This window comes from Labrus bergylta, chromosome 13, assembly GCF_963930695.1.
Source record: "Labrus bergylta chromosome 13, fLabBer1.1, whole genome shotgun sequence".
NCBI classification, from domain to species: Eukaryota; Metazoa; Chordata; class Actinopteri; order Labriformes; family Labridae; genus Labrus; species Labrus bergylta.
In genome coordinates, this window is record NC_089207.1 from 19,804,429 (window position 1) to 19,823,330 (window position 18,902).

Here is an 18,902-nt window from a genome sequence, read left to right on the forward strand (position 1 = left end):
TCTTCTCTCCACATGGTGGCAGTGCAGACCACTCAAAGCATCACTGCACACAGGCTGAAATGCTAAATATCTCCCTTCACCACCTCATGCCAAAGCCCCGCTCTGCTCCATCTGGCCGTTATGACCTGATGTGATTCATTGCATGTTCACTGAACAAATTAATTCACACATATCCAATTACAGCCCTCATATTCTCCCCGTCCTCTTTTACCACTGGAGTCTTTTATTCTTACGTGTCACATAGTAATGTCTGCTCCTTCTTTATTCATCACACGTTTAAGAGAATGTAGGTTTCACATGCATCGAGTGCCTTATTAAAGTAAAAAATTGAATGTGTAATTGATTTATTCTCATAGTCTCCGTCTGTCTTCTTCAGTCCTTTATTGCTTGTGTGTCTTGTGCATCATTAAATGAGTGTAGCACACGTGTCGGCAGTTAATTAACTAAAGGAGAAATTAAAGGAGGAGTAGTTCTGTGCTGATTACTTAGCAAATATATATTTCAATATTTTATATTATAGAAGAAGGATCATGGTTAGCTGATGGCGCTCAATAGATCACCAGTTTAGCCACATGTGAGGCTGGTAGCTGCCTTTCTTCAACATTAAAAGGAAGATGAGACCAGAATAAATCCTCACCCAGGACAGTTGATGGGGGGCTTAATAAACGGCTGTTTTTATGTGTCTGCCTTTGATAAGGCTTTCAGCGCAATAGAACCATGAACACAACCTTTAAAGCTCACACGAGCACACTGCAATAAGGCTTTAAGAGGCACTTGAGTGGGAAACAAGACAGTGAGGGATATATGTGGAGGGGAGGGACAGATGATGGAAGGAGCTGAGAGGAGGAGGAGGAGGAGGAGGAGGAGGAGGAGGTGGGAGGGGTAGACAGGGGTGGAGAACAGAGGGAGGGGGTGGGAGGGGAGGCCATGGGTGCTCTCATGCCTCCATCACCCCATCCATCCTTCACTGTGAGCCAGAGGATCAAATGCCAGAACAATCAATCGTCGACCAAGCAGACATCCACCGAGCACGCCATGATGGCATTTACCTCCCCAGGGTGTGTATCAATAAAATAAAAAAAATAAAAAAGGTATCATGCAAAATTGATTGTTCCCAAATAACCTGCACACCCACCCCATCACACCCACATCATCATCTGTTGTTTGGCTCGTCAGTCGCTCTTTGTCCCTGGCTCCTGTCTGTCCCCACTTCAGTCCCATGTATCTGCTGCAATTCTTGCGCCCCTTCCTGATTGATGTGTGGTGCTGACCCCTAGAGTCCCAGATTTGAATCATCAGGTGAGAGGACAACCAGTTTTTGGAAGTTCAATCTCTGTGCTTCTGCTTCGACCTGATTCCACCGGGCAACACTGAAGGAGCAGCTGGGCAGGCTGTAAACGTTACAAACACAGTGAGTGGGAAAGTGGTCTGAAATGGTTCATTGTGCTGCGGCTGCTGCTTATAGAAAACGCTGGAAAACATATGTCTCACTGTAAGGACATAGTACGTAGGCCAAAAGAGGAGTTTAGCATGGCTCCATTTGTTGTTAAGTTCCAATCAGAATCCTGAGTTGGATGCAGCCCTATTAATGGACATCGTTTGCAGGATTTCCATAGAATTTTGATCAATTTCTGACAAAGTAGCGAGATGAAACGGTCCAGCTGCAACGTTGACTTGCCACCCACATTCACCCTGATGGTGCTTTAATCTGACACTGAATTATTACAGAGCCTGACCTCAGTGACATTTTCAGACCCATTAAACCTCTCATTTGCATGTTAACCAGCGAGGCCAGCCCAGCCGCCCCTGCTCGGCCTCCGATACCCCCCGCAGCGATGTGACAAGGGGCTCAATGAGACGTGCGCCGGCAGAATACCAAAGCCCCTTGTTCCTCTGCTTTTGTTTGTCTGCAAGGATGAAGCACAGAGGAGTGTATCAAGTCAAGAGGTCAAACCATCAATATGCCTCATACAAACACACAAGGCTGTCACATACACTCGGCCTCAAGGGCAAAACGACAACAAGAGATTAACACAAGCTGTATTTTCTCTGTCTGCCCATCTGGCCCCGGTCTGAGAGCCTTTTTATGCCCAACACCTGTGGCAAACATCCTCCATCTTCCTGCGGCCAGTGTGCGAAGAAGTGCTGCTTCTGGAAGCAAATGCTGTATCGTTTAATCATGTCTGAGCCTGCTCCCTCCAGCGTTTCCAGTCTCATTACTCTCTCTGTCGCCGTTAAGTAAACAGAACAATCGGAGGAACAGCTGCCCTCGCTCTTGTGGAAAAGGAGAAAAAGGGCCCGGTTCCACATGAGGTGATTCACCCGCCTGTAACCCACACATCAATAATAGCCACACTCCTCAAAAACAAAGCCGTACTGACCTTGCAACATTTAATAAGAATTGCAATAAAGAATAAATCAGGAGCTTCTATTTAGGATCCTTTGCAAGCTGCCAGATGTGTCTTTCCTTGTCTAACTCTCAGCATCTCCCATGAAAACAGCATAAATATTTTGGCAGGTGGTGTTTGGAGGATATTAGAGCACAAACGTTGAGCGCTCAGGGATATCGATTTTGCCTTAGCGGCCAAGTAGCAGGGCTCTACTGGCATCGATACGTGGAGGAGAGGAGGGTGAATGAGGAGCGATGACCTTGAGCCAGGAAGCAATCTCGACAAATGAAGACCCAGGAAGGAAATGCAGGGAAACAAAACACTGAAGATGTCAGAGTGCAGAGACTCAGAGGTGACACTGGAGAAAAACAAGAAGGGGGACAACACAGAGAAAGAATTCACAGTATTTGATGTTTGAAGCAATCCCTTTTCCCTCCGGTTGCTATTGATTTTAGAGCAGTCCTCCCAAGACGCATGCAGCATAGTTACATGTTGATGCATTTACACAGGGAAGATTAAAATGGGCTCTGTGAGTTGCAAGGAGTTTGCAGTAGAGGGAGGGCAAACTGATCTATGCTGTGAAAGGCAAAAAGACACATTTGAAAGTAAGGAACCAGTCATGCAAACATCTGTAAACCACAGCAGTCCACAGAGAAAGTACAAAAGATGGGTAAATTCTTTGGACTGTAACATGGACTCTAATACTTCGCACCACCAGACCTTTCAATCAATGTAGCAACAGGAGAAGAGCTGGAACAGAGGTGGGCCTTAAGCCTCCCGACGAGCAGCTACAACACTCATATTAATTCAAATTTATGAATAACTCTATTACCTTTAAAGCTTCATATAATTAAAAATGGATATTAGTTATAAAATAAATTCACCTCCCACAAAGTGTTTACCAAAAAAGAAAAGTATAAAAATAATCAGGCTGTAACCATGTTTATTTCTGCTGTAAAAATTGACTTTTCTGTATGGGGCCTAATGGCAATTCCTTGGCTTTTGGAGCCAGCCTCTAGTGGACACTCGAGGAAATGCAGTTTTTAGGCACTTCAGTCAATCAATCAATCAATCAATCAATCAAACAGTGTTATCTCGAGACACTTTACAAAAGAGCATATGGGATAAAATGCAGGAAGGATTTCTCCTTTGTATTCCTCACGTTCCTGTAGGTCGGAGCAGGCCGTGCATGAATGAGGCCGTTGATGGTTTAGGGGACGACACAGTCCGATGGTAGTGGCTGGGCGTCATGGACGTCAGGTGGTAGTAGTGCCAGAACACCTCCCTGAAGGTTAGGGGAGCTCCGTCTACACTTATGTATTGGCTTCAATTTTCAACACTGGAGGTTGCAGCTTAGTAACAACTTAGTTCTGTCGGCATCGTTTGGCAATTACAGCAACAAAACTTGTGCTGGCTTCTGTACCATTGTGTTGAGCTTTTTCAAACAATGGCAACTGAAACTTAGTGGATCATTAAGGAGCTACATGATACATGATGATGTGTATTGCCAAACATATGCAAAGACAGCAGACATTGAGACTGGCTATAACCATTGGTGGAAACCAACACGATGTACAATAGCAGCTAGCTGCAATGTAGTGTCATGCACAGTGTTTCCTGTGCTGTCATTGCAAATTCTACCAGGAAGACTAATCACACTGTTGCCTTCCAAATACCAAATACAGTGATTAGCTCTTTGGAGCTGCAGGTTAGGCTTTGGTGGGAAATCTGCAGCTATGCCGTACTTTCTTCAATAGTTTTACATTAATTTCTTACGTGATAAGTGGTAGACATAGTTGTGAAAGAATGACGAAACAACAGAGGGATAAAACATTCTAATTTAAAATGGATGAACATCCTGGTTTTCTAAAGCTGTTTGCCCATTGGACAAGCAGCCCTGACTGAGTGTACTGTCCCCTTAAACCTCCATAAGACCTCAGAGATGAAGATAACCTCGAGCTCAGATTGGTACAGTAAAGCTCAATTTAGTCACCAACTTCTCCTCAGTTTGAAAGGGATCGCTTCACAGCTCTGTGAGTGGTTACAGCAACCAATAACTCTTTGAATGAACAGAAAGCGAGTTATGTAAAATCAGAAAAAGACAGAAAACTTCAAGCGCACCCTTTGAGGCTGAGATAATATTTCAGAGTTTGTTGATGCTACAGTCTATTACAGGTCAGAAGGAAGTGGACTCCAGCTGATGTTTACATGATTCAACAATAAATGACACTTGAAACAACAAGCGCAAACTTGATCTTTCTCTCACTGGGTCGTAAGGAAAATGCATCCGAGACCAATTAAAAACCACAGGACACCATTCCTCCAGGAACACCGCAGCAGCATCTCTGCTAGAATGTGAAAAATACAAAACTGCTGGCAGAAGAAAATAATGTTTCATTTGAGCTTATAGGCCTGAATCTAGCAAACCTTGCACTCTATGTCTCGTTTAAAGTATTCTTTCAAGTGGAAATGAGGTGCGAGGCTCAATTGTACTCCTACGGGCCAACTTTGTAAAAGTAACCTCAAGATTTCTAAGGTTATGTTTCAGGATTTCGACCGCTCTCTACCTCAAGGAGACCCTTACCACTGCCGGCACCTCAATTTCTCAGCTCTATCTCCTCCCATTGTCTGTCCCACACAGACAATTTCCAAGCCTCAACTCTGTTCTCTCTTTCATTCCACAGAGATGATTTATTTTGTTTCTCCTCTCTCCTCCTCCAGTCCTCAGCCGACCTCGGGGTCAGCGCGGAGCTCCATCACTCTGTCTGCTCCTTAATCCCCACACTGGAGACGCCCGTGCCAATACGGGAGAATAACAGATTAAAAAACACATCCCAAGCCCCCAGTATCTCACTGTTTTCTCCCTCTGTCTCTGCCTCCCCTCAGTCCTCACAACAGATAAGTGGAAAAATAAACTGAGGAAGCTAAGCTGGAGTTGAGGGGAGAGTCATCGTAGCAGCCATGACCGAGAAGCTTCCAGCGCGGTGGTTAATGAAGGTGATGCAGCAAGGCAAGGCAGCGGCTCGCTGAGTTATAGCTCTGGAGCCTTGGGAGGTGTCACGGCTGCAGGCGGGAAGGTTTCCACTTGGCTGCAATCGTCTAAGGAAGATACATGGTTGACCCCAGACAAAAATATAAGTAGCAGAATATAAAAATAATGAAACCTGGGGCTCCATTTTCACATAACCAAAAATAATGGCTCTTTCGCCTATAGGAGGTCACTGTTGGCTCCAGAGAGAATAAAGGACGGATGAGGTATTTTGGGTAATGAAGACAAAAAATACAATTGTTCTTTAGTAAAGAGAGAATGAAAGTAAGAACAGTGACGGTGGAAATATCTGATGAAATGCAGGACATTTGTCTTCCCTCATTCAAGAATCCGAGTACAGAGGCCTGACCAATGATCCGAGACCAGCTCCACCATGAACCCACGCTGATATTTGCATTGCTCCGCAAGCCAACCGTTGACCTTCAACCAGAATGTTTAACAAAGGAGTCGCAATCCTTTCATTCTGATCAGAGGCTCCTGTCCGTGTTGCGTGAGGGATGTGCACAGGGGGGAGGGAGGAGGGGAAGGAGGTGGGTCGGCAACAAGACAGATAATGGCTGTGCTCCACTTGTAAAAGCAGAGCCAGGAGGAAGCTGAGACGGAAAGGGGGACCAGAGTGCATGTGCACAAGTGTCTGTCCGTGCAAATCTGCATAATGCTTGTGCATGTGTCTATTGTAAATGTGCTTCTTTTTTAACATAGGTCTCAGACTTAAAGGGGAAGCTTGGTATTATTAAACCTTGGATCCAGTTTAGCACATTTTACACTCTTAACAGTCTTATGGCTTATATTGACTAAAAGTTGTAGAATTGTCTGTATATTGTGCCCCAAGAAAGGCTGCAATGGCTGCAACATCTGCTTTAAAAACACATGTATACCATCTCTATACTTGCACGGAAAGTATGTTTGGTGTTTTTGTTTTCTAAGGACTACCTACACACCCCTACACGTTCTAAGATCTTTCTTCAAACATATCTGTGTCTTTCTATTTTTCTCTTGTCTTCTCTTTGCCATCTTTTTCATGTAGTGACGTTGGCACCAGTAATAGTCGTGTTTGTTTATGGGGACCATTAGTGGTCATGTGGTAGGGTAGGTAATATCTGCGTTGATACTACCAGGAGGATGCATGTTCAGACCCTGGGTCTGTTGAAGGGAGAATATCTGTTTGGGCTGTGATGGCCATGTAGGTAAGAAGTTCTGCATGTTGACTTGGTGGGCAGTGAGATCGCTGTCCGGCCTTCCAAAAATGTCGTTGGACAAATCGACAAAGGGAGGTTCCAACTTGACAACCCTGGTGGTGTCCTGGCTCTTTCTGCCCATTGGTATACATGTTTGATTTGTGGGGGCCAAAAGGGACCATGTGGTAGGGTAGGTAGTGTCGGCGTTCACACTACCTGGCTAGCTCGCATAAATGGAGCCGGGGTCTGTTGAAGGTTGCATCGCTGTTTTGGTTGTGGTGGCGACTACAAGCAATAAGGTAGGTAATATAACTCATCATAGGGTAGAGGGCATACTTTAACCTTCCATTAAGGCACAAGCATATAGCAAATCTAGCGTTGAAGTAAAGGATCTAACTTACTGGCCTCAAATTTCTTTACTGAGCATCTTTTAAAGTCAAACCATTCTTCCATTCAGTCGCAGTATTGGGTCACCAGGCTCATGAAAAAGCTCATTAGCTTGGTTTCAATGGAGAGATTCTGCTTTTTCAACCTAAGAGCAAAAAAAAAAAAAGGAAAAGAGAGGAAAAGAATCAAAGTTTCTGTATGTGTGTGCGCGCTCACGTTTGCAGACTCATTGTTCCCTCTTACACACCCCTGTGACTCTGGGACAGTAGGGTGCAGGATGGAGAGAGGAGGGGGCACACTGTCCTCCCTTCCTCCTCCTTGCTCTCTGTCACACTCCCTCTGTTCTCTTCTTCCATAAAGAGAGTCTCAGGCCTGGACAACGGGACTCCCCTCTCACAGGGTTTACAGCAGCCCCTACAACACGCTGTCAGCCCTTTGTGACTCGCTGGACTCTGACAGCACAGACTGCACTCACAATGTGTTTATTGGACATGACCACATGTGGCGCTCTACACCCCACCCCCCCCCCCCCCCCCGAGTCCCCCGGGCCCCTAAGCTCCGTCTGTGTGGTGCCTATGGCAGGTTGGGGCCCGGGCAGGAAGATGAGGTCATCTTCACAGCTCAATGAAGAGGAAGAGTGGGAGCATACAGGTCAAAGTGAGCGACTAAAAGACAACTTGTGTGTTTGGACACCGAGTAAAACAGAACAAGGAGAGTCTATCAGCGGGAGCAAAGAGGATTAGTTTGAGAGGTGCGTCAAAGCAACGGAGAGGTGAGGGAAAGGTAAACACAGAACGAGAGAGGAGCGGCAATCAGGTTTCAGAGGGAGGTGCAGAAAATACATTTCTCCTCTTACATGATAAATGTGCTCAGACTGCCACTGATCCAACTGTGTGAATAAAACTGGCTCTGCTTTAAAATCTGAACATGCCTTAACAGAAAAATCTGTAACAAGGCGTCTCTTTAATTGGCTCAGTTGGAAGATCAAAGACAGAATTGAAAAACATTTTTAGGAAGAAGAGGCTAAAAATCAAACAGAAACACCCTCATGATGGGTTCAAAATCACTGATTAGTGCATGTGCCGACAAAATGTCTTGATGAAGCTAGCCATTCTGCCTGCTCTGTAAAGCTGAACGGTCATCGTTCAAAATGTTTGGAGGCTTAATTTATTTTTCTCCGTGCTAACAAGTAGGTATCGTGTGCTCACGAGATAGTTTCTGGTGCTCAGGTTGAAAATATTGTGTGTATGTAAAAATGTCTCTTGCAACAAGTATTACATGTGCAACAGAAAGTTTTTGTCTCATATGATCACCATGTTGGTCTTTTGCGTCTCTGTGAGCTTAAGATATCACAAACAGTTTTATGAGAGCACACAATTCTTTCTTGTGGTTACGAAACACCTCCTCATTAGCACACAAAAACCTTCTTGTGAGCCTGTAAAACTTCCCCGGCACACAAATCTTTTTCATGAGCACTAGAACCCTCCTCGTAAGCAAATGCAGCTTGTCTTGTGAGCACAGGTTAGTTGCTGGTGTGTGCAAAATGCTTTTTGTTTTTTTCAGTCCATTTCCCTGTCGGGCCTCTGTAGCTATTGGAAGTAACGGCTAACGTGCTAACATCGTTCACACTTTTATATGAAGCAGGACACATTCACTATGTTCACATCTTAGTTTATCATGTCAGCAAACTGAGGTGTCCCAACACTACAATGACAAAACATCGTCCCTCCCCAAGGAATATGTTTGTTCTACACTGAAATGTTTCAACATTCAAACCGTCCCAAAAAACCCCCCCGACACAATCAGTGCACCAAATGTCTGAATAGACATGCGTGGCAATCAATCAATTTGTTGTTATAAGGCCTGTTGTTGGATGAGTCGCAGGCAAGAGTTTATGCTGATGCTAACAACTATGTCAGCGTGCTTACAGCTAGCTAAGAGCTCAGAGTTGTTTACAGCTTACCTCGTAAAAGTCCACGGCAACGAGAAAGCTCAGTTATGACATAGATCCTGTTGGAAGCTGTCTGTGCAAAGCAGTTAATGTTTCTCCTACTGATAACCTGAATTTTTTCACCCATACACAAACATATCAGTGTCAAACGGGACAACAATGTGGACAATTAGAATCAGTTTTGCAGGATTTTTCTTAGTTCATCACAGTCTTGGATACATTTTAATTTGATGGTGACGCTAGATGAACTTTCAGGATATCACTCATCTTAAACGTGTACACAGTACACGTCTACTCAGAGGAAAGGGGAGACAATAAAAGAAAAGAAAGCCACACCAACACACACCAACAACACACACGCAGAGATAGTCTTTCTCTTAGTCTTTTTAGCACGTTTTCTCACCGTTATATCACTTTTTGTCTGGACGTGACTTTGTGTGTGTCATTCTCCTCTGAGTGCAGAATTTGCCGCCTGAAAGTCTTTCTTTTCCAGACGACAGCACGCTGCCCGCTGTCTTGTTAGAGCGCTGATTGATTGAGCGGGTCTGGCAGTCCTGAGCCCCCTGCTCGGTTCATTTGTTATACATTTATAGTTCATAATCCATCTGCTCTCACCTCTTCACATTCCTCGTCATTTTTCTTCCTCCTTTTGTATCAGGGGGGTAATTTTTCTATTTGTCTGTGATAGATTGTTTAGTGTCTGCTGTCTATAATTGGCCCAGATAGTGGGAAGACTCACATGTGTTTATCATTAGAGAATGAGAGTGTGTGCAGATCTCTTCATCATGGCTCACAATGGATGTCTAAACTTCAATTATTGAAATTAATTGATTTATTAAGCAACTCCTGAAAATGCTTGAGGAAACAGAGGTGCTTCATTAAACTTATTTTAATCAGGTATTTCAAACAAGTTGCATTTAAGTAACTTTTCTTCTGTGTTTGTGTTTCAAAGTGCTCTTGATCCGTCCCGCACGTGGGCAGCAGGTGGCAGTAGAGGACCATGCATGAGCGAGCTGCGGCTGAGTCATTCAGAGTTTACCATCTGTTGCTCTGCAAGAGTTCCCGGGAGATGCCAGACGCAGGAGGTAGACCTAAAGCTGATACTCCGGCTCATCCCAGTTTTTTTTATTATTGTTTTATTATTTATCTCCGCATGTTCCCAGCCCTGATCTCTATGGTCACTTTTTCAAATCACTGTTTGAATTACACAGCCCTGAGGCGGGCGGAGGTTTAACAGCCTGTACAACCTCTGGGTGAAAAATAAAATGGGTTGAAACAAAATCCACTTGGAAAAAAAGAAACCCTTCATCACGCATAATTGATTTTAATGATAGCTTAGCAGTATTTTGGATTGAAAAATCCAAATCAACAGCTTACGAGCTGCACTGAAGCCAAGGCTTAACCAACCAGCCTGCAAACCCAGTTGTTATTTAATGGAAGCTGCTGAAGCAGAAGCAGCTTGGGTGCTCACCTGATACATCCGACATACTTAAATCAAGGATTTACAGCAGCGTGAAATTCAGAAAGGGTTAAACAACAATGTTAATGTGTTTCAAATACGATGGCCAAGAGGATTCTCTGACCTCAATTTGTGTTCGCCTGCCAAAAACGGTTGTAAAGATTTGGGATTAATGTTGACCTACTTCTTGAATCAGATTTTTCAGATTTGTCAGCAGTGCTACCTCGTGGTGCTTAACCTACGAGTGATACAAATCTAACAGCAATAAAAAAAAAGAAAGACTCTTAGATCGCTTACTCTGAATGTTGCAGCATTTCATTTACAGCTGGTTTTTGTGCCAAGGTTAAACGACTGCACAAAGCTACAGTCACTGTTTGTAGATTTAACCGATGTGCACACTTTACTATCATGCAGCCATGTGAACCCAAAGCTACTATAGGACTGTTAAGGTTATTCAAAAATATCAAAGGAACTATAACTTCAAACTTAGGACTTTTTTTTTTTGGTCCCTCTACTTATCCATAACAACAAGAATGTTGATGAAACGATCAGACATGTTGCTCTCTAGGCCTAAAAATATGATTCTTAGGTTAATTTGAGGAGGTAGGTGTACAGTAGTCTGCTCTTTGTGTAGCAGATCTTCCATTAGGGGTGGAAAAAAATTGATTTATGTAAAAATTAAGATTCTTATCTACTGAGATTATAAATAGATTCATAACTTCCAAAATTTTTTTTTTTTTTTTGGGCTAATCAGTCACTCAAGTGCTAATGCTAGCTCTTTAACTCAGTAGAATTCCAAATGGAGCATCAAGAAATTCAGCCAGTCTCACAGATGACCTGAGTAGATCCTGAAGTGTGGACTAATTCAAAAATAGACTTTGAATCCATGAATCCAGAATAGTTCAGAATTGAAAATCGATTCTGAATCGAATCGTGAGCCCAAGAATCGAAATCGAACCGTGAGACACCCAAAGATTCCCAGCCCTATCTTCCATACAACATGTCTTTAGTTCCAGCTGATTGAAAGTTAGCCAAGGGCTTCAAAAATATGAATGTTTAGGTACCCCTCAAGTGTTATTGTTGGGTGCTGCCTGTCATGTAGAGTATGGTTTTGATCTGCTGCTGGAGAAAGGAGGTTATTTGATAATAGTGAACGTCCGCTCTCTGTTGTGGTTAATGGAGACCGATGGGCCAAAGAACAGAAGCCAAAAGTTAAAGTGGACTTTGTAAGACACTGACTCATTTTCAGTTACATATTAATTGTAGTTAAGCTATTGTAAAAGTTACTCACACAACACTGCTTATTAATGACTTACTCTACTGCAGAGTTGTGCAGGTGCAAAAATGATGCCGCAGAGTACCTATGGAGCGTCATATACTGAGGGGAAGGGTCACTCACCAAGCCGCTGTATTTAATGAGTCAGGAGCAGTTAAGTATTCAGGCAAGCATCTAGCAAGTCAGTACAGGCTAGAGTTGAAAGTTTAACAAGCACATTTTCTGTTCATGATAAGCTACAAACATAACAGTGTGATAGTAAGAACCCTTTTCAGTGTCATGAGCGAACTGATCCAAACGCCCTCTGTGAGTTTTGTAATCTGTTTGGAGGACTGGTCTCTGTTTCTGAGACAGAAGAGGGACGTTACAGAGGAAGATGACTCGTCTCTATATGTGTGTGTGTGTGTGTGTGGAGAGATAGACTGTGTGCGATGGAGGGGGAAAGTCCTCAGAGCAAAGTGAGGGAGGTGCATAAACGAGGATGAAGGAGCCGGTGGAAAAGGTCTGATCTCTCTCTCGCTGTGCTGATGAGTGCACACTTTAGAGCCGCTGAGGCCCCCGGTGACTCGCTCCCCATCTTTGTCCCCGTCGATCCGGAGGAGATGAGGATCCTCTTGGCCATGTACAGGGCCAGCCATGTTGGAATAAATCTGTGCTGTAGCTGTAAGTATTATCTCCTGAGCTCTGTGCTGGCACACTGAGCTTTAGCTCAGGAGGGATGATGCTGTGCAGACAGGAGAGAGGAAAAAGGAAAGGGAGGAAGAGAGGAGTGGAGACGGATTAAGAACTGAGTTATAGTTCAAGAATAGCACTAACTTTTTGCTGATTTGATATGTTTCTTTAAACAAGTTAGATAAACAATGTTATCTTGTGTGAGAGGGAAGAGTACACAGTTTGTATTAGGATGTGTTTAAGAAAACACAAAACTTAAGTTAAGAAGATTTTCAAGCGGAATAGTTTTTGCCTAACTTCAGGTAGACGCAGCAAAACTTTTCACAGGCTCTTAAATAACTTAATAACGACCTTAATAACTTTAAGGCTCTTAATAATAATTATGATGAAGGCATCATAGACTGTACAAAAAGATAGACAATATGAAGTTTCCCCTGAAGTGAAACCAGAACATTGAGAGCTCCCCCTAGTGACTGACTACAGGATAGCTCATAAGCACTGCAGATTAGTCAAACTATAAAATGAAAATACACATACAACAGTAAATGTTGCTATGACACAGTTTCTCTCATTATAGTTTGAGTTTATCTTACAGGTTTATACCCTATTGTTTATCTTTGATTCAATGAAGATGAAGAGTAAGGCCCCGTGTCCTTCTTTAGAGATTTTTCCGGGAAGAAAAGCGCACTTGGGGGATCTTTCATGAAGCGTTTGCGCGCTGAGAAGAAAAGTGCTGCACATCCGTCCTGTCTCTATGACAACAGTCTGTTGACAACGGTCGCTGTATGACCGGCTCTGTTACTTTTTACTGCATATTTTTACTCCAGCAGACACGGAGCGAAGAGGACGTGGGTACAAGACACGATCAGTAGGAGGCAAAAATACAAAGAATATCACACATGAGGAAAAGAGCGCAGGTGACATCAACAGCGCCTTCCTAGAGCGGCGGTATAAAAAAGTAGGAGTGTTCAGAAAAATGCTGGGCACTGTGCTTTTTGTCTGGGCGGCCGCCTGCAGCTGCAAACGCTTTCTACTCGTTGAATAATAATAAAAAAATGTGCTGACTCTCAGATTAAAAAACACTAGGTGGACACAAGGCCTAACTTTGGTCAAAAAACCCAAATAATATTTTTAGTGAACATTTCTGGTCACATATACAGGTTAAAGAAACTGATACGATTTCTAAATTAAGCAGCTGCACAGTTGTTTGTAGAGCTGTATCTTATTCATACTGTTGGTTTGCAATAGAAAACATCAATTCCAGTTGGTCCAACATTTTGGTTCTGTCTTATATCAGATATACGGGAACGGCTGTCGCTTAATGACATGAATTATACCTGTGCAACTTTGGTCATCTGACAGCAGCTGGACGTACATGTGGAGACAATTAATTATTTACATATTTTGCATTAAATGTGAATGTCCCTGCTTTTTTTTTACATCATCAGTGACTTTGACCCTTCCCAGTTGAGTCCAGGACTTTTGAATATTAAAAAACCCCACTGTTCTTAACCAGCATTTACAGGTAACCATAGCAACACTTCGTTTGCTTCATGTTGAATTACCAGTTGTTCTTATTATGCCTTACAGCAATCTTCAGAGAACATGCCCGGCTTGGCTTTCAGGTGGAAAAAGCAGCAGCGGGTGCTTGTTACAGAACAGCAGGAACCTTTCTTTTTTTTTCTCCGTCCAGCTGCATTGTATTGTTGACATTTGTAGGTGGAGGAACTGTCGGTACATTTGTTGTTGAGTGGAAGCCGGAAAAAATGCAGTAAAACCTTTAATTTGATTTCAACTTAAAAAAGCTTTTTCTTTTATTTTGTTTTCTCTAAAAACCAAATGTAGCTCTCCAAGAGTATGACAGCTATCCACAGCTTTGGATTGACATTCTTGTGTTTCTGACATTTACCAGCAATACAAAAGTGAGCGAACAAGCTGCAGGCTGAGACACACTTGTAGTTCAAACAGCCCAACCGAATAACTGTCAAATAACTTTATGGCTACTGAATAACGTTGTACATCTATACATGAAGGCAGCTGCAGCAGTAGACTTCATATAGAAAGTGAACATAACCCCTGGTGGTAAAAGTGAAGCCAATGCAGAAGTACCTAAAACCTGCAGTGTTTGTAATGGCCAGCAGGGGGCGACTCCAGTGAGTTAAGGACACCTGCACTGAGCCGCTGACCGTGTTAATGAATAGCTTCTATGTTATACAAGACCAGACTCAATGCTCAGCTGAAAACAACTTTAATATTCTTTTAAAAACAGAGTTCAGTTATAAAGTAAAACTGAGTTTTCCTTTTAGCCTTGTTGAACATAAAGCTAGTTTGTTTGGGCCCTCTCTCTGGAGGACAGAGTCGTTAACATACGCTAATTACTTTTTTGTTTGGTCTGTGCACATCATTCTAAATTCTCTGTCTGCTCTCAGACTGTGTTTTTATCGGTTAATATTCTTTGCCTTCTCAGGACCTCTTCATGCTCTCCGTCCCAAATGCTTGGACAAATTGGGAGAAGGGCCTTTGGGTATGCTGCACCCTCAGTCTGGATTCTGTTGCACAATGACTTGAAACTAAAGGAGCTGGTTTTAAATCTACAATGAAAGACTGCAAAACATATTCTACAGGATGTCAATGTTTTTAGGTTGACTGCTTCAACCAGTTTTGACTCCTATGGTTCTCTCCTAATGCACATTTGAGTGTTTTTGTAAATCGCACTTTGTCACCCTTTATGTCTCTGCCTGTAACTTGAACTGCTGACTGTCTTGGCCAGGTCTCCCTTGGAAAAGAAGTTCTCAATTGCAATGGGACAAAACTGGTTAAATCAAAAATAAATAAGCCAGTTCCATCTTCACCGACAGAAGGGTGTTACTCATTACGCTACATTTTTGCGCTCTGAGTAATACTGAATTGGTTTAGCAGATTTATAAGTTGGGAAGCCACTAACAGCACGATGGAAAAAGACCGGCAGAAAGTGAGCCAAAGGTGGATGGAGAGACTGACAGATGTGTATGGAGTGAAAGAGAGAGGCTGGAGTTGGAGAAATGAAAGACTCATTGGTTAAATGAAAGGGATTGAGCGGCGGTGCTCAAAGATCCGCGATTGTGGATGTCAGTCCAGGCTTAGCAGCTTGCGGATGAGAACAAGCCACAGGCGTGAAGATGTGCTGCTAGCAATGGCTGGCTCTCTTTGCATCTTTGGCTCTCTGCTACTCGTCTCCTCCATAAAAAGGGGAGCGCTGACTAACGTCAGTGTGGCCACACTCCTCATAGCCCAGAACAACCTCTGGCTCCTGGGACTGCTTACTCATCCCCATTTGGCAACGCAAAACACTAGCAAAAAAGCCGCCAACCCCTCCACCTCTCACACTCCAAACAAGCCCCTATGGAAAAAAAAATGGCACTCAAAACGCTTTCTCAGAGTTAAAAAATGTTCCCCTCAAGGACATTGAATGCAATTGTATTTGTTATTTTTCTGTTTCCTGCTCAGTCCATTATTACAGCAGAGCGGCAGCCCGAAGACGAGTATGAGTCAGTGTTGAAATTGTGGTCATGAGAGATAAAACTGGATAGCAACAATAATTAAATTTGAACTTATTTTTTCCCCAGAGTACTTCCCAATGAAATACAATGAAGGCTGTTTCAATTGTAAACTCATTAGACTGGAGGCATTACATATGAACAAATGCTCAATTCACTGGGGCTTAAATACAGAGGTGGGAACAAGCGGCAACCAGGTGTTGAAAAATGATGCCAATGCAGAAGTGCAAAATACTGCAGTTCGTCAGCCTGTCCTTAGGTTGACTGAAAGTTAAGCTGAGACAGCATTTCCAGCATGGAGACCGCCATCAATGGGACTCATTGGTGCCAGTCATGTATTGGTTTACCCTGTCACCACCCTCCACCATGTACCCACAGCTCACTTTATGCCACTACATGCTAAACATCCCCAAACAGGCTTTTGTTTTGCAGGTATGTAAAATACTACAAATAGAAATTGTTTAGTTGGTTTTTGGTCAAGTTCAATTTAGAAGAACATGCAGGATGCATCCCATTATCTTCTGGAGGATCACCCATGAAGAGTCGGAAAACTTATGTGAGCCTGCTGCTACTGCGACACAGCCAGAGATAGGCCAAAAGAAAACGGACGGAATTTGTGTCATGCATAATGATTGAAATACTGCAGGAAAATAATCCTTATCCAGTTCAATTCTGTGATTTAATGTTTTTATTTTAGCTCATGACATTGCAGTGTGTTCTGTAAAAAAACAACAACCACACTATTCTTTTAGAAGACCACAAAAGAACCAAATCAAAGTCTAATAAACCCAGGTCCCATACCCTCCTCACATTGTAGCTCAGATTGTCTTTGGTGAATAACCTAAAGACCGAGGGCGGGACCTCTGTGCCTGTAAAAACAATGGACACTGCCAGTCGATAAACAAGAGGGCGTGAACACACAGAGTGGCACAAAGCCTCCGGTTCTGTTACAGCCGTGTGTGACACCATGTGAACAAGAATCAAAAATCCCTTCTGTCATTCATCAACTTCCCAGCGGTCTGCCGTTGCCATGACTCGTCCACCGCCAACAGGAGGAGTTTGTCTTTTGTTCTTCACGACTACCATCTCTCTCTCTCTCTCTCTCTGGGCCAGAACTTTATGTCCTGCTGTGATTTGTCATTACTCATTCAGTTAATACACTCAGAGACTTTTCATTCTCCAAAGAGAGAGCACAAGCAAAGGCCTCTCTTTTGGTCTTTAATTCAAACAGCTTGTATCATCACAGGTGAAATGTTTCTCACTCCGAGCGATGAAATGTGGTGCGTTCAAAGTGGTTTACACAGCATTTTCTGGAACTGTACGCCACAGATCAAGGCCTCGCTGAGTCTCTGTTGGCCAAATGTAAGCCGTCGTGCTGTGCGGCACAGCTACTCATGAGTGAATGACAGCTTCTTGACAGCTTCATTAAGACCACAGATGGCGGGGGAAGTGAAGAGAAGCTAGAACAAATGTAACTCTTGCGAAATGTGAGGGAGGCCGCGGGACCTTTGCGCAGCTTGTGCGGCTGGCTCGCGTCCAAGCAGCCCGTCTGGGCAACCCGTCCCTTCTTTCTAAAATCTGGCATCAGCTGAGAGCATGGAGCCCCTGCAGGTGAGATCCCATGTCACGTTGGTAACTTCTCTGCTGTTGGTGGGTCCCGTCCAACTGCTCCAACCCCCTCCCCCCTGGAGACGAGGACAGGGTGTAAAGAATGGACATGTGTGGTCAAGTGATTACTTAAACTGAGGAAAAACCCCATCAGCTCTACGCTGTAAAGTCATCAGTCTTGTTCTAGCTGCAGGAGAACATTTGGACAAATTAATGGAAACATGAATCTGTCCACAAGTGTTTATAAAGCTCACATGCTCCATCTGGTGTTTTTTTTTTTCTTTTTTTTTTTACTATATTTGACATATGCTTTCAAAGGAATAACTCATTTAGTCATTAACCATTTATTTCAATGTTAGTCAAAGCTCCATGGAGGCTTTTATGAAAACTAACCACAGAGACGGAACAAAATTGACAAATATAGAACGTAATGAGATCCCTGTGGGAACCCGCAGGGGCAGGGCGGTCATTTGGAAACAGAATTACTTATGTTGGATGAACTGTGGATGAAGCACATTGTCACTGGGAACATATTTATTGGCAGTAAAAAGATGATTAAATCCAATGATTTATGAGAGCGTTACAACAGAGCAGTACGCCAACAGACATTAAGATGAGAGACAGAACTTTTCTTTTGGGCAAAACTTTCCTCTAACATACCGTAAATATATAAGCTATAATGACCTCTGTGTCCTTATTGTGTCGTCTCATTTTCTGTTTGTCAAAAGCAATCACGATGAGAACAACCATTGAACACTGACACAGTAACCGGCCAGTTGAAAGTTCTGTAGGTGGTGTAACATTAGTCCCTGATCTCACTACTCATTCAGATTTCTGTTGGATTTAACGTCAAACAAGTTTTCCAATTTTAATCATGAAGTCATAATTCTCGTTGAAAATGTAGACTTTGATCAAAGTCTCTCTTAAGCACATCAACATGCTTACATGTACTCAACAACTAAGCTATCATACCTATGTTTAGCAGGTATTTTTACCATGTTCACCATCTTAGCTCATCCTGTAACCATGGCAACTTTTTGTTTAAGAGATCGCAACCTCAGGAGATGACCGATTCTCAAGAGGCCAGTTGAGGCAGGCTCAGAAAGCTGGTCAATCCTCAAAGAGGCCCATGTGAACCTGACGCCCTGCATGTGTTTAGAAATGGCAAAAAAAACATTGTTTTTCCATGAAAACTTTTCCATGAAGGCTGATGACAGCTTAGATTAACAGATGGGTGCTGACAGATGCCCTAGTGTAAAAAAATAACCCATGAAACAGTGGTGGCTGATTCATTATTGGATGAATCTGGATTTCTCACAGATGGACTGACATGTACATTTTGGTTTGTTAGCTTGATGCTAACACATAATACCTGTTATGGGCTAACAGATTAGCA